General features: G+C 41.1%; 1 pseudogene; it reads right to left on the bottom strand.

The window, feature by feature from the left end:
* Positions 1–8,354: 8,354 nt before the first annotated feature.
* LOC102844552 lies at positions 8,355–8,699 on the bottom strand (annotated as a pseudogene).
* Between the last annotated feature and the right edge of the window lie 6,151 nt (positions 8,700–14,850).

Below are 14,850 nucleotides of genomic sequence, written 5' to 3'. Positions count from 1 at the left end.
TGTACTGTGTCTCCCAAGGGTGGGGACATGTCTTACCTAGAAGGTCATCTAGTACAATTTTCCTATTACACTTGCAAGAGGAGAAAAAGGCATGTAGAAAATGGTAGGTGTTTCTATCTGTAGCTCTAATGCCTAACCACACACAGTCTCATAGCAGGCCCTCAAGGCCTTGATGCTCCGAGATGGGAGGTCAGAATGTCAGATGTGATTTCTTCCTGCCAGCAGCTCTTATAGATTATATAAGTGGTTTCCAAATGGGCAAGATTTTGTGCTACCCTCTCCCAGGACATTTTACCAATGTCTGGAGACATTTTGGGGTGTCATCGTTTGTGGAGACATGGTGGCACACGATTCCTTCTTCTGGTGGGTCAGGAGGCCAGAGTAGCTGCTATATACCCTATCGTGTACCAGACAATAAAGAATTATTTTGTCCCATAGAAACCCTGGGCTACAGAAAGGCAAGTGAGACCCAGTGCAGGCTTCCCTCTGTGGTTCCCACTTTCTACTAAAGAGAAGCTAAGGGTGGCGTTTTGACTGGAAGCTGTATTTACATGAAAGCCCTTTATAAACACAGCCTGTATACCAATTTCTTTCTCAAAGAATCGGAGAATGACCAGTAGAAATTGGGAGTGAATGGAGGGATATAACCTTCAGTGGTGGGCATTCTCTAAATGCAGATACAGACTATTTGGAAATTAGGGATGATGAGGAAAACACCATATGTCAAAACTTGTCCTAAGTGCTCAGAGAGTCTCACTGGATACTGTCTTTAACCAATGACTTTTATGAACTGTCTTACAAGAGTCATTGTTGACTCTTTATTGGGAGACAGTAGAGTTGCTATTTCATGGTAAAAGCAATTTTTGTGTATCTTTACATAAAATATTTCAATAAAAAGAAACCCACCGCACACTGCAAAAAAGCCCTTACTAGATATGGCCTAGCTATTCTTAGAGCAAAATGTTTTGACATAAATGCTTTATCATTGAACCAGAAAGAAGAAATTTAACTAAGCAAGCTAGAAACTCAAAAGGCAAGAAAGAACAATAAAATAATTGGAAAGAAAGGAGATAGAACAAATTACAATAAAAGCAGAAGTTAATGAATTAGAAAATGGAAAATATGTAGCTTTAATAAATATATTTAGGGTCAATAAAGCAAATAATTTGACAAATTTATAAAAAATAAAACATACGTGCACATGCATATATCAATCTTCTGAAAATAATATAAACTTTTCAATAAAAATTACAACTTAAAAAAATAACATTATATTCAAGTGAATGTGGAAGCTGAAAAAAGAACACAAACAGAAGAAACCACAGTGGGTCTCTCTGTGTGAGGAGTCACCTGGACAGACTTTTGCAGGTTTGGAATCCTAGGCATATCCATGCACTTACCCCACAACCACCCAAGGATTTCCTATGCACCAGGCACCATTCTAAAAACTGAGGGGAGCACTAGACACAGCAGGCAGGAGCCACTGCCCTCGGAGATCCTGCATTCTGAATCCTAACGATGCATCGATGCATCATTCAGGTTTTAGAATGGTGGGGACCAAAACTTACACATCATTTTCACCTTCTTCTGTAGCTGTTCAAATAACTCCTTTTCAATATATTTCTTCTGGCTCTCCACCTTTAGAATATTCCCTTTATTTTTGGCTTCCACTATTTCTTCATAATCTGTACTTTCCTTATTAGCTGTTCAAATGCCTCAATATCAACATATACCATCTGCCTTCTTGAGTCTGGGGTATTCATTGAGTCTGCAGTATTCTCTACTTTTTTGAAGAAGACTTAATTTCTTTCCACAGTGTTTGAAGCTATTTGCTGCTTTCTTAACATTTTGTGAAGTTTTCCCTTGATAAGTATTAGATTGTTTCTATTGTGTTTGCATACATTGTCAATAGTTCTTATTTTTATGACATTATTGATTAGGTGCCAACTTAAAATGTTCAGTCTGTGAAGTGAGCCACTCACTCTACTGAAAATCATTGCCGTGAAAATTTGTCTTTTCTAAAGTCCTTGAAGTTCTCTCTGTTCTGCACTGCAGCCCAGGAGGAGTCCCACCTTAATGTAGTCCCCTCTCCCAAACTCCACTGCCCTCCTTAGACTCTGGAGTGGCTGAGTGGTGGGAGACCAGGTGCTCTGCTTGAGCAGTTTCTGTCCAGGGGGATTTCAAGTCAGCTTTATTTTTCACAGCTCAACATGCCAGTTGAGAAACACTTTTCCCTGCTTGTAGCTCTCTGTCCCAAACTCTCTTGTCCTGTTTGGCACCTGAGATGGCTACGCAGTTGAGGAAGCAAGGATCCCCAAGTGAAGGGACTTTACCCCAAGGAAATTTCAGTCCCCTCTCTACTCAGAAGCACCCAAAAGTGCTGACTCACTCCTGAAGCTTTATGTCTTCCTTTGTCTGTGGAGTGGCACGAGATCAGGGGCATTAATTTAAGCAGTTGTATGCAGGGAAGGGGATCTCAAGTCAGCTCTCCTTTTCCCAGAAAGCTGAGAAAGTCCTTCCTCTGCTTGTAGCTCTGTGTCCCAAACTCTCTTGTCCTGTCTGGCCTGTGGGATGTCTCTGCAGCCACAGAGGCAGTGGTTTCCCAATGCAGGGGCCCTGTCCCAGGGAAGATTCAGTTGCATATACATTTTATTACATAAGTTGGTTCTTATATTGTACATTTTGTTCTGTGACTTTGTTTTCATACTTAGCAAGTAGTTATGAGCAGTTTTCCTTGTCAAAAAATAAATTTATGGATTTTTCTGTGTGTCCACAGTTATTTCACTAATCTCTTACTACAGGAATTAGTTCTTTCTCATTATTTTAATTTCAATTATTACTGCTTTGCTTTTAAATTATTGTACTCTTTTTTAATAGGCCAATTAGTTATTAGTAATTCTTTTTTGACCAGTTGCCTAATTACGTGCTTTATCTGGTTTTCTATTGGCATACTCTTTTTATTATATTGATTCATAAGAGTTTATCTATTGGTCTTCGGGCTATAAAGTCTTCTTTTCCACAAGTGAAACCTGTAAGTGCCAGTCCTCACTTAGACTGCCTTGTTTTCCAGGTATCACAAGTTTTATCCCTTACTTCTTTTCTCTCTCTCTCTCTCTCTCTTTTTATTAAATGGAAAATATTTGTTTTCCTTCCCTGATAGGTTTCTCTTACACAGGTTCTAGCTTTCAGAGGTTTTACTATTAAAAATATTGTGCCCAGGAATGCTTTACACATTTTTTTTGTTCATCTTTTGAGCATTTAGAAATAAAAAATGTCTGTGTAGTCAAAGTAGTCTGTATAGGCCTTTTTTAAGCCAGTCAGTTGGAGGTGGCTGGGCCTAAAAGGAGGGCAGGCTGACTGACCCTTGCAGTGGTGCAGACCTAGGGGAATGAGACCTGCACCATCAGAGCTGTGCTGAGGAAGGTGTGATGTTGATAGATTCAAGCCAAAGTCAAGAGGCAGCCATGGCATGTGACCTGGAGAGTGATAGATCTGGGATGGCTTACAGACTACAGGGTTCTGACCTGGCAACTGAGTGGATAAGTGGAGGATGAACCAGAATAGAGGGTACAGGTAGAGAAGAGTTGGAGAGGGAGTAGAAGGAAGGAGGGTAAAGGTAGTAAAGATTGTTGTAAGTCCTTTTGTGATTTGAAATTGAAGTTCCTAGTGGAATTATCTTGATGGCATTTGGATTCCAAGGACAAGAGTGATTTGTTGTTGTTGTTGTTATGTGCCATCAAGTCATTTGCGACTCATAGCGACCCAATGTACAACAGCCCTAAACCGTGCTCTATCCTGTGCCAATCTCATTGCCTCTGACACACCCATCCCAAGTACCCCAGTCACTGAACCAATCCACCTCATAGAGGGTCTTCCCCTCCTGCGCTGTCCCTCTACTCTACCCAGCATGATGTCCCCCTCTAAAGACCTTTTTCTCCTTAAAACATGTCCAAAGTATGTCAGACGAAGGCTCAGAAAAACTTTTTTCTATTATAAAATGTAATCATATAAATTATCCCTTAATAAATTGGCAGTTTCTTTTCTTTACATATGCATTTTAATCTACATGGAATTTATGGAGTTCTGGTTTTATGTTTCCATTTCGACAACTTGTGAGATTTAAGATTTTCATTTATTTTCCTCAAAATCACTCAAAAACCAGCTATCACTTTAGTGATCTGAAATTCCTCTCTTATCTTGTGATAAGTTTTCACTCTTGATAGCATTTGTCCTATGATTCTTCCCCTCCTTGCCCCGTGATTCTGTAGGATATTCTGTCAAATTTTCTGTTTCTACTCCAGCATTTTTTAAAAGGTATTTGTGTGGATCATAACAAATCATGGCTAACATTGAGAAGAATGAAAATCCTGTAAGACTTAATTGTGCTCATACACATTTATAGTAACCTATTCATAATAACCTATTCATAGAACAACAAGCTGTTGTCCAAACAGAACAAGGAAATACTATATGGTTTAAAATCAGGAAAGATGTATGTCAAGGTGGTATTCCTCCATACCTATTCTATCTGTATACTGAGAAAATAATTTGAGAAGCTGAACTATATGAAGAAGAATGCGGTCTCAGGATTTGAGGAAGACTCATCAACAACCTGTGTAATGCAGACAGCAGAACCTTACTTGTAGAAAGTGAAGAAGACTTGAATAACTTCTGCACTGCTGAAGATCAATAAAGGTAACATCTCAACATCAAGAAAACAAATATTTTCACCAGTGGACTAATAAGTAACATCATGATAGATGGGGAAAAGAATTGATGTTGTCAATTATTTAATTTTATTTGGTCCCACAATCACATTCATGGCAGCAGCAGCTAAGAAATGAAAAGATGTATTACCTTGAGAAAATCTGTCAAGGATCTCTTTAGAGTTCTTAAGAGCAAGGATATCTGTTTAAAACTAAGGTGTGCTGAATTTAAGCCTTGGTTTAGTAGATGGGAGAGTAAGGTATCATGCTTCTTTCTTAGAAGTGTCTATTTTTTCCAAAATATATAGTTTTTCAAGGAACTGAAGAAGAAATTCAAGCCTCAAGTTGCAATACTTAAGGATGCTTTGGGCAGAATATTAAATGATCCTGCAAGTATTAAAAGAAGATGGAAAGAGTATACAGAGTCATTATACCAAAAGGAATTGGCAGGCACAGAAGAATTTAATGAAACAACATATGAGCAAGAGCCTGTGGTGATGAATGAAGAAGTTCAGACTGCTTTGAAAGAAGTGGCTAAGAATGAGGCACCAGGAATAGATGGTATATCAATTGACGTATTTCAACTAACAGATGCTGCCCTAGATGTGCTCACAAAGTTGTGCCAAGAAATCTGGAGAACAACCACTTGGCCAACTGACTGGAAGTGATCTATGTTTGTTCCCATTCCAAAGAAAGGTTATCCCACAGAGTGTGGAAATTATCGAACAATTCTATTAATATCAAATGCCAGCAAGATTCTGCTTAAGATTATCCAAAAATGATTGGAACAGCACATCAACAGAGAACTACCAGAAGTGCAGGCTGGGCTTAGAAGGGTTAGTGATGCTAGGGACATTGTTGCTAATGTTAGATGGATCTTGGCTGAAAGCAGGGAATACCAGAAGAATGTCTATCAATGTTTCACTGATTATGCAAAGGTATTTGACTGTGTGGATCACAACAAATTGTAGCTAACTCTGAGAAGAAGCAGAATTCCAGAACACTTGATCGTGCTAATGCAAACCTATACTTGGACCAGAAGAGAGCAAAGAAACACTGCATGGTTCAAAATTGGGAAGGGTGTACACCAGGGATGTAGCCTATCTCCATACCTTTTCAATCTTTATGCAGAACAGATTACCTGGGAGGCTGGGCTCTATGAGGAGAAATGTGGCATCAGGATTGGAGGAAGACTCATCAACAATCTGCGTTATGCAGATGACACAGGCCTGCTTGCCAAAACTGAGGAGGACCTGAAGAGCTTGCTATGGAAGGTCAGGGACTGAACTCTTCAGTATGGATTGAGGCTCAATATCAAGAAAATAAAAATTCTCACCACTGGGCCAATTGGCAGCATCATGATGAATGGTGAAGAGATTGATATTGTTCACAGTTTTAGTTTGCTTGTCTCCACAATCAACACTCTTGGCACCAGCAGCAAGGAAATTAAAAGACGTATGGCATTGGGGAAGTCTGCCGTTAGAGACCTCTCTAAAGTGCTGGAAAACAACGATGTCAGTCTGGAGACTAAGATATGCCTGATATATGCTGTGGTCTTTGCAATCACTTGCTATGCTTCAGGGAGCTGGACAATGACTAGGGATGATAGAAGGAGAATTGATGCCTTTGAGCTGTGGTGCTGGAGAAGAGTATTGAATATACCATGGACAGCTAAGAGAACAAACGGGTTTGTCCTGGAGAGGGTTAAACTGGGCTGCTCCTTGGAGGCAAGGATTCTGAAACCTCGTCTGACATACTTTGGACATGTTGCAAGGAGGGACCAGTCCTTGGTGAGGTATGTCAAGCTTGGAAGGGTTGAGGGACAGTGCAGGAGAGAAAGACCTTCAATGAGATAAATTGATTCAGTGGCTGGGGTAATAGCGATAGGTGTGTCAGAGACTGGCACAGGATAGGGCAGGGTTTAGGGCTGTTGTACGTAGGGTCACTATGAGTCGCAGGCGACTCAATGGCACATAAAACAACAGCATAGTCTTTCAAGTGGACTTAAAAATCTTTTTGCTCCTTAGCTTTGCTCCTTAGACTGCAAAACTGAGACTGAGACTAACAGTAGTCCAAGTTGGGTCTGTTGTATTTATTAGCATCAACCATCCAGAAGCTGGATTTTGTGGGGCTGGGCCTTCTTCCAAGTTCTGAAGTCACCTGGCCTCTTTAGGAAGAAGCTTCTCATTGTCATTTACCATGTAGTACAGCCCCCAGCCTTGTCTCAATCTCTATGTCATTCCTGCAGCTGTTCCAGCACCAGCATCATTCCTACCCAGCCAAGCCAAGCCAAATCGAGTTTTCCTATCACTCTTGCATAGAAATCTGCCTTCAGTCAGTTCTGCTCAAAGTCCGTACTGATCTGGGTATTTCCTGTGGATTAACTCTGGGGAATCTTTCCTTAATGAATCTATTTTCATCTTACCCTATTATTATTGGTGTCATTTTCAGAAAGAATTCCTAAAAACTTTCTAGAATTTCATTGGCTTTTTCCTGTTCACGTTTTTCATGGATGAAAGTTTTGATTATTTTGCATTTGTTAGTTTCTTTCCTATTTAAAATAATTTTTTTTAGGAATCTTATTGAAAGGTAATGAACACATATAGTAAAATTCAAAGTCCTAAGCATATTCAGTAGGGAGTTCTGGTGTGGCTTCGTGTTGTTAGGTGCCATTGTGACTCTATGAACAACAGATCTGAACCTGTCCTAGACTACACCACTCTTGTCACTGATGACACATGTGAGCCCATTACCACAGTAAATTTATCAATTCATCTGGTGGCTTAGTGGTAAGGAATTCCATTGCTAACACAAAGGTACATGGTTCAAATCCACCAGCTGCTCCATGGAGAAAAATCAGTTGTCTCCTCCTATGTGATTTACTACCTCTGAAAATCCACTGGAGGTGTCAGCTATAGGTTGGTTTCAACTCAGTGCTGCCCAACGACAAGTTGAGTGATTGGTGGAAACTTGGACGGAGAGGGTGTTTGTCCATGAACACTGCTGTTTTCTATTTTCCCTTCCTCAAAAAGCTCAAAGTCACTTCCCTCAAGTCAAAACTGACTCATAGCTGACTCTCCATTGGGTTTCTGAAGCTGTAAAGTGCATGAGAGGAAATTGCCTATCCTTCTTGCTGGTGGATTGAGCTGCCCAAAAGGAGGCTTTGGGGTCAGCAGTGCAACTCTGTACTAGACTAGGCCAGCAGATAGCCCCTTTCCCTCTAGAACTGATATTAAAGGATTTTTAAGGAGGGACGGTCACAAGTTTGGTTTTATAAAGTGGTATGCAGAACAAAGTGGTCAGGAATGGCAAGCCATGTTTTTACCTTTCTAAAATTTTATTATTTTCTGTGCATGAGCCGTCAAATCAGATCTGACTGGCACAGGAGGAGATTGCCCCTCCTTCTCCAGCAGAGCATTTGGTGGATTTGAACTGCACACATCTGGGATTGAAGAGCAGCTTCTTGCCACTAGGCCACCAGAGTACCTTTCTCCTTATTAACTTTGAGACTTTTTGTGTCTCAGTTTCAACAAATGTAAAATGAAAATATAAGTTGCTCTTGAACAAGATCTGTGCCTAAATACGTCTTTGAATTTGTATTCTTTTTAAGAGTTCAGGATTTTTTATTGAACATGTTACAAAAGAAGTTCAATCAAAAAGACAAAATCCTGTGTCATCATCAGACTCTTCAGATTCTTCTTTCTTTGCTTCCACTTTCTTCTCCTCAGCGAGAGCAGCAGTAGTGGAGGAGGCAGATCCTCCAGCTGGTGCGGCCCCTGCCACTGAGGCCGGTTGACCAGCACCAGCATTGCAGATGCGGCTCCCAATGTGGACGTTTGCCAGGGCCTTTGCAAATAGGCCAGGGCAGAAAGGTTCAACATTGACACCGGCTACCTTAATGAGGGCATTGATGTTATCTTCCATCACGGTCACCTCATCGTCATACAGGATGAGGGCCGAGTAGATGCAGGCAAGGCCAGAGACGGAGGGCATGGTGCGGCGGCGCTAGGCTGAAGGCTGCTGGTCGCGGTGTTAGTCACCGAATGAAGTGAGGGCCTCACCCCAATGCGGCCTTAGCTTCCTCCGAAGGACCGAGCACCTTAGCAGCAACTAAGGAAAGCGAATTTTTATTTTTTGAAGTTGAATTTGTATTGAGTGCTTAAATTTAGTCTGTCTTTAATGCAAGAAAAGGATCAAAGTATTTTTTTATTTAAATAAAACTTTATTTTATACTGGTTTACTTTCAAAGTTCATATACATTGTTTTTCACACTGGATCATTCCCATTTCCTTTGCCCACCTCTCCCTTCCCCTATCAAATTATACAGCCCTATGATTAACCACAACTCTCCAGCCCATCCTCACTCCTCTGCTCCCAAGTTCCCCTCCTTGGATCCTCATACACGTTCTACATTAATGCTCGTGCACAATATTTGTCCTTATGGGAATGAGTTAGTTCACTTAGCATAACGATGTCCAGTCCCTACCAAGTTAGGCAGTAATTTACAAAATCATTGCTCCTTTTCCCCCATGAACAGGGACCAGGCAAGAATGCCCACTGTGGCCACTTCAATATTGCATTGGAAGTGCTTGCTGGGGCAATATAAAAGGACATAAATGACATTCAGATCAGCAAAGAGATGGTTAAACTGTTGTTGTATGCAAATGATATGATAAACCCCAAGGACTAAAAAAAAAAAAAACTGTTAGAGCTAGTATAACAATTTAGTAGAGTGACAGGATATAAGATTACTTTCCAAAAGTCCAAGGATTCCTCTACAGTAACAAAGAGAACTCAGAGAAGGAAACCAAGAAAGCAATAGCATTTATAGTTGACAACGTACAAATTCAGATACTTGGAAGTGAACCTAACTAGGGACATAAAAGACCTGTACACTCCTTTTCGAGCTGATAGGGCTCCCGCGAACTTGGTCAACATTCCCAAAACTCACTGGACTTTTTGCAAAAAGTGTGGCAAGCACCAGCCCTACAAAGTGACACAGTACAAGAAGGGCAAAGACTCTCTGTATGTCCAGGGAAAGCAGTACAGTCACTCTGGAAGGAAGTTTGGCATTTCTTCAGGAAGCTGAACATAGAAATTCCATATGACACAACTATTCTGCTGCTTGGAATATACCTCGAGAAAATGAGGCACAAACTGAGGCTTGTACACCAATGATCATAGCAGTGTTATTCACCATTTCAAGAACACGGAAACAGCCCTGATGTCCAACCACAATCGAATGGATTGAGATATTATGGTAGTATATTCACGTGATGGAAAAACTACACAGCACACAGGAGAAATGATTTTGTAAACTCCTACCTAACTTGGGAGGGACTGGAGAGCATTATGCTAAGTGAACTAACTCAGTTCCATAAGGACAAACACTGTTCAGGACCATTATTGTAGAAATAGATAACTAGTAAAATGTGTATAAGAATTTAAGGAGGGAAGGAGATGAGCAGAGTGGTGGGAATAGGCGAAGGAGTAATCATGGGGTTTCACCATTTAATGAATGGAGAGGGGACTGGTTTGGGGAGGTCGGGGACATCTGGTGTAAAGGGCAATGCATATGAACTTTGTAGATAAACCAATGTAAAATTAAGAATAAGTAAATTTTTTTAAAAAATCATTGTTCCTGCATGCTGCGTAGTATTCCATCATGTAAATGTACTGTAATTTCTCGATTCATCTGATTGTGATTGGACATTTGGGCTGTTTCCATGTTCTTGCAATGGTGAATAGCGCTGCTATGAACATTGGCGTCCAAGTCTCTGTGCCCCAGTTCTCATTTAAAAGCTGCACTTGCAGCAAGTGAAGGTAATGATGATGGAAAATTTGTTGCAAATAAAGCTGATTCAATCCTTCCAAAATTCAGGGAAAATTTACATAACATCAAAAGGCAAATGTCAGTTGATTGTAAAATTGATGTCCATAACCTGAGACTTGCCTGTAGATAATAGCTCCTACCTCACAGGCTGTCATGGTGATCTGTCACCTCAGGTGGTACACATAAGTGCACGAGAAATGTTAATTGTTGTTTTTGTTGTTGTTAATGACAAGGAGTTTCTTAACTAAGGGTGTGCATAAGAATCACCTGAGATACTTTCACAAAACACACCCGCTCAGCACACCCAGGCCTGATGAATCAGAAGCTAGATTTTGACACATTTCCCTGGTCATTTTGGTCATTCCTGGTTACTAACCACTGGTTGCAAGGGGCTGAGCCTAGAGTCACCTCTGTAATGGTACAGGGCCAAGTAAGAAGGACAAGAAGTGGGCAGATTCAAGCCAGAGTGAAGAAAGGGTGACAAGATGTGTGACCTAGGCTGGGTGTGACTCACATCTGAGTGGGCAGGTGAAGAATGAGCCAGAGCAGAGGGTGCGGGAAGAGGAGGGATTGAGAAAGAGTAGGGTGGGAGGGCTCTACGGCGGCGAACATTGTGGTAGTTCTTCTGGGATTGTTGAGTTGAGGTTCCTGGCGGAGGTTGGTTGGTGTTTGGATTTTCAGACTTGACACAGTAGAAAAAGCCATGGGTCAGTTCCTCAAACAAATGCAGACAGAAGAGAAAAATGGTCAAAGAGAAAAATGTCGTCTCATTGCTGAGGCCTGCTTCTGCTCTCTATAAACAGAAAGAAATTGTCTGCATCTAATAACTGAGGATCATTGTGGAATAAATTTCAACTTTTCAGCTGAAGCCTAATAATACCTTTAGGTCCTTTCCTCTTCACATGAATCTTGACGTTTTCCACATTTCCTAAAGGAGCGAAGTTTAAAACCTCATTGACCTGCATCCTTAGACAACACATTCAACCAGGGTCACATCTTACATCTTTAATCTCCCCCAAGTATTACTTAGCCTCAAATAAGTGGTTTTTCTCAATAACTGGTTTCTTCTTTGAGACTTTGATACCAAACAGCTACACTTTATAAGATGTAGTCCTGGTGGTCTAGAGGGTAAGGAGTTGGTAGTGCCAACTCAAAGACAGGCAGTTCAAATCCAGCCACTCTGAGAAATATAGGAAATCTCCTGTGGGATTTACAGCTTCTGAAAATCCATTAGAGGGTCAATTATGAGTCAGTTCTGGCTCAACAACAAGGAGTTATTGAGTTGACTCTTTAGAAATCAATGCAGTACCTCTTCCAGAGGTATTCCCTTTGGAATTACAAGTGTACTAGAAATGAGGAAAGGTGTTACATGCCTCAGGAAATTAGTCACTTGCTCTAAAATATTGCTGTGCATTAGATCTGTCTGAGATGTGGAATACAGTCCAATACTGTAGCCACTAGCCATATATGTAGTTAGTGTGACTGAGGAAGTGTGTTTTTAATTGCAATGAAATTGACAAAACAAACCAAAAAGCACTATTGGGTTGCATTCACTGGATCAATTAGAGATAGACTCCAGGTTTACCCCATTTAACAGCCAATCAAGTGTCCCTAATGTATTTTTTTTTAAATTTTATTGGTTTGCATACAATATTTTGTTTATATTGTGTTTCATTCATGTACATTGAGTTTCTCCCACCCACCCACAAAACTCTACAACTCCATAATTACCCACCTCCCCACCGTCAAACCTCTGCCCCCTCCCCTTCCCTCTTTAGATATCCAAACAAATCTTACTGGATATCCTTCTGTTTTTACAATAATGGTCTTGTACAGTATTTGTTATTATGTGTCCAGTTAGTTCACTCAGCATAATGCTCTCTAGCCTCTCCCATGTTATTGAGTGTTTGTAAAAATTTTTGCTCCTGAGTGCTTCATAGTATTCCATAGTGTGAATGTACCACAATTTCTCAATCCAGTAGTTTCTAACAAGACTTTGCCTTCATCTGGGATTTTATCCTGCCATTCCACCTAATGTAATTCTGAAAGTGGGTCTATGAAATAAAATGGACCTTCTAACCTTGGTTCCTAGTTTTGCCTTCCCTGGAAGCCAGGTGTCCATAGCTGTCCCTTACGGGTCTTTCCTGGCCCTCCCATATTCCTCTCTTCACACTCTTCCTTAGGAGTGTCCTGCATCCCACCTTCCTCTCTCCTGTGCATCAAGCCCCAATTCCTCCAAGGGTTCCCAGCTCCTCCACCTCTTTCAGGGTAAGCTGACTTCTGGGACCCTGACAGAGTCCATTTGTTTCCCAGTAGTGAAGTCTGGAGGTAGCTGATATGGGTATGAGTAACTTTGGTCACTATATTGTAGACTTCCTTAACCACCATGTACAAGAAGAAATACTTTTTCCATTTCGACCACAACATACATACCATTCTACCTACAACAACATAAAACCTAAGCAAAAGTTTAATAAAAGAACTTACTTACTCTCATACTAGTGAAGTGCTCTATTTCTATTGCTCTATCTTCTATTCCCCCTCCCCCTCGAGAGCTGGACAATGATTAGGGATGATAGAAGGAGAACTGATGTCTTTGAGCTGTGGTGCTGGAGAAGAGTATGGAATATACCATGGACTGTTAAGAGAATGAGCAGGTTTGTCCTAGAGAGGGTGAGACCAGGCCACTCCTTGGAGGCAAGGATTCTTAAGCTTCATCTGACATACTCTGGACATGTTGCAAGGAGGGACCAATACTTGGAGAGGGATGTCATGCTTGGGAGGGTGGAAGGACAGCACAGGAAAGGAAGACTCTCGATGAGATGGATTGATGCAGTGACTGGGGTAATGTGGTAGATGTGACAGAGACAATAGGGTTTAAGGCTGTTGTACTATGAGTCACAGGTAACTCGATGGCCTATAACAACAACAACAAATATATATATTTATTTATTTAAAATGTTTGGTTGTAACCCAGGGGTAGAGTAGCCAATAAAGCAAAGTAAGCGCAGGCACACTTAATTATCTAAAGCGAGCCGTTTCACCTCGGCATGGGCTTACTTAATCTGTGAACAGTATGCGAAACTGTTCGCTACAGATTAGTTTGTGACTACAAGTAAGGCTGTGCTTGCTTACTAGGTACTTAGTCTCTGTCAGGAATTATAAATTTGAGAAGAAGCTGAGGAAAGTGCTATAGGGTTGGAGAGGAGACTGATGCCAACAGACCTAGAATCACAATTTTTGTTATGGTGAAAAAGTGTGAATTTGTTCACTAATGTTTAGTGAGCAAGTACAACTAATATACTTACCTGCTTATTAAGTAATCTTACATTGTTGTGACCCACGGCATTAGATTAATCACTCAGTTATGGGTCACATATTGCTTGTTATTTCGGTAATATGTGACACTGAGATTAGACTAGCAGATACAGCACCAGATATTCTCATATTGAGAAACACAAGGAAGGAGGAACAGTTGTTAGCAAACATTAGTGACTGAAACGTGGAATATGAGAAGTGTGTATGCTGGAAAATTGGACATTGTTAAGGAAGAAATGTTGTTGTTGTTAAGAGTTGTTGAGTTGCAGGCGACTCATAGCGACCCTATGAAGGAGAGCCCTCACTGCTTGGGTGCCTTTCATCCTCTCTCCAGGTTCATAGGGTTTCCAGAGGCAAGCTATTAAGGAAGTGGATGCCACTCCTCCTTCCAAGCTGTTTTAATCGGTGAGCTCCACCCCACTCTCTGTCCGCACTGGGTAACCAGCCATTAACACATTTGACACATCAGTGTCACAGTGTTCAGCCTCACAGCAACCACGAGTTACCGCTGTAGGGCAACTTGTACACCAGGGCTATATGACCTAGAGGAATGTCTGAACAAAAACAAAAAAAGACAGGCCTGAGGGTCGAGGATTAAAAGTCACCCACCTTTGGCTTGGTAGCATCGCTTTCTGTCCACTGGGTCAGCTGATCTCTCTCTATGTTGATGTTATTGTTGCTAAGTGCCGTTGAGTCACAGGTGACTCATAGCGACCCTGTGAAGGAGAGTCCTCAGCGCTTGGGTGTCTTTCATCCTCTCTCCAGGTTCATAGGGTTTCCGGAGGCAAGCTATTACGGAAGTGGATGCCATTCCTTAAGGAAGAAATAGAACACATAAATATTGACATACTTGGCAAGCTGAGATGGATCGGCATGGGACATTCTGAATCAGTCATATGATCAACTATGCTGAGAGGAAAAGATGAGGAAAACAGGGTTGCATGCATAGTTTAAACAGACCATTTTTAGATCCATCTTGAAATACATTGTTGT

The sequence above is a fragment of the Elephantulus edwardii genome, unplaced genomic scaffold (genome assembly GCF_000299155.1).
Source record: "Elephantulus edwardii isolate Elephantulus edwardi_28Jun2011 unplaced genomic scaffold, EleEdw1.0 scaffold00019, whole genome shotgun sequence".
Taxonomy (NCBI): domain Eukaryota; kingdom Metazoa; phylum Chordata; class Mammalia; order Macroscelidea; family Macroscelididae; genus Elephantulus; species Elephantulus edwardii.
This window is presented reverse-complemented; position numbering and strand designations above follow the sequence as displayed.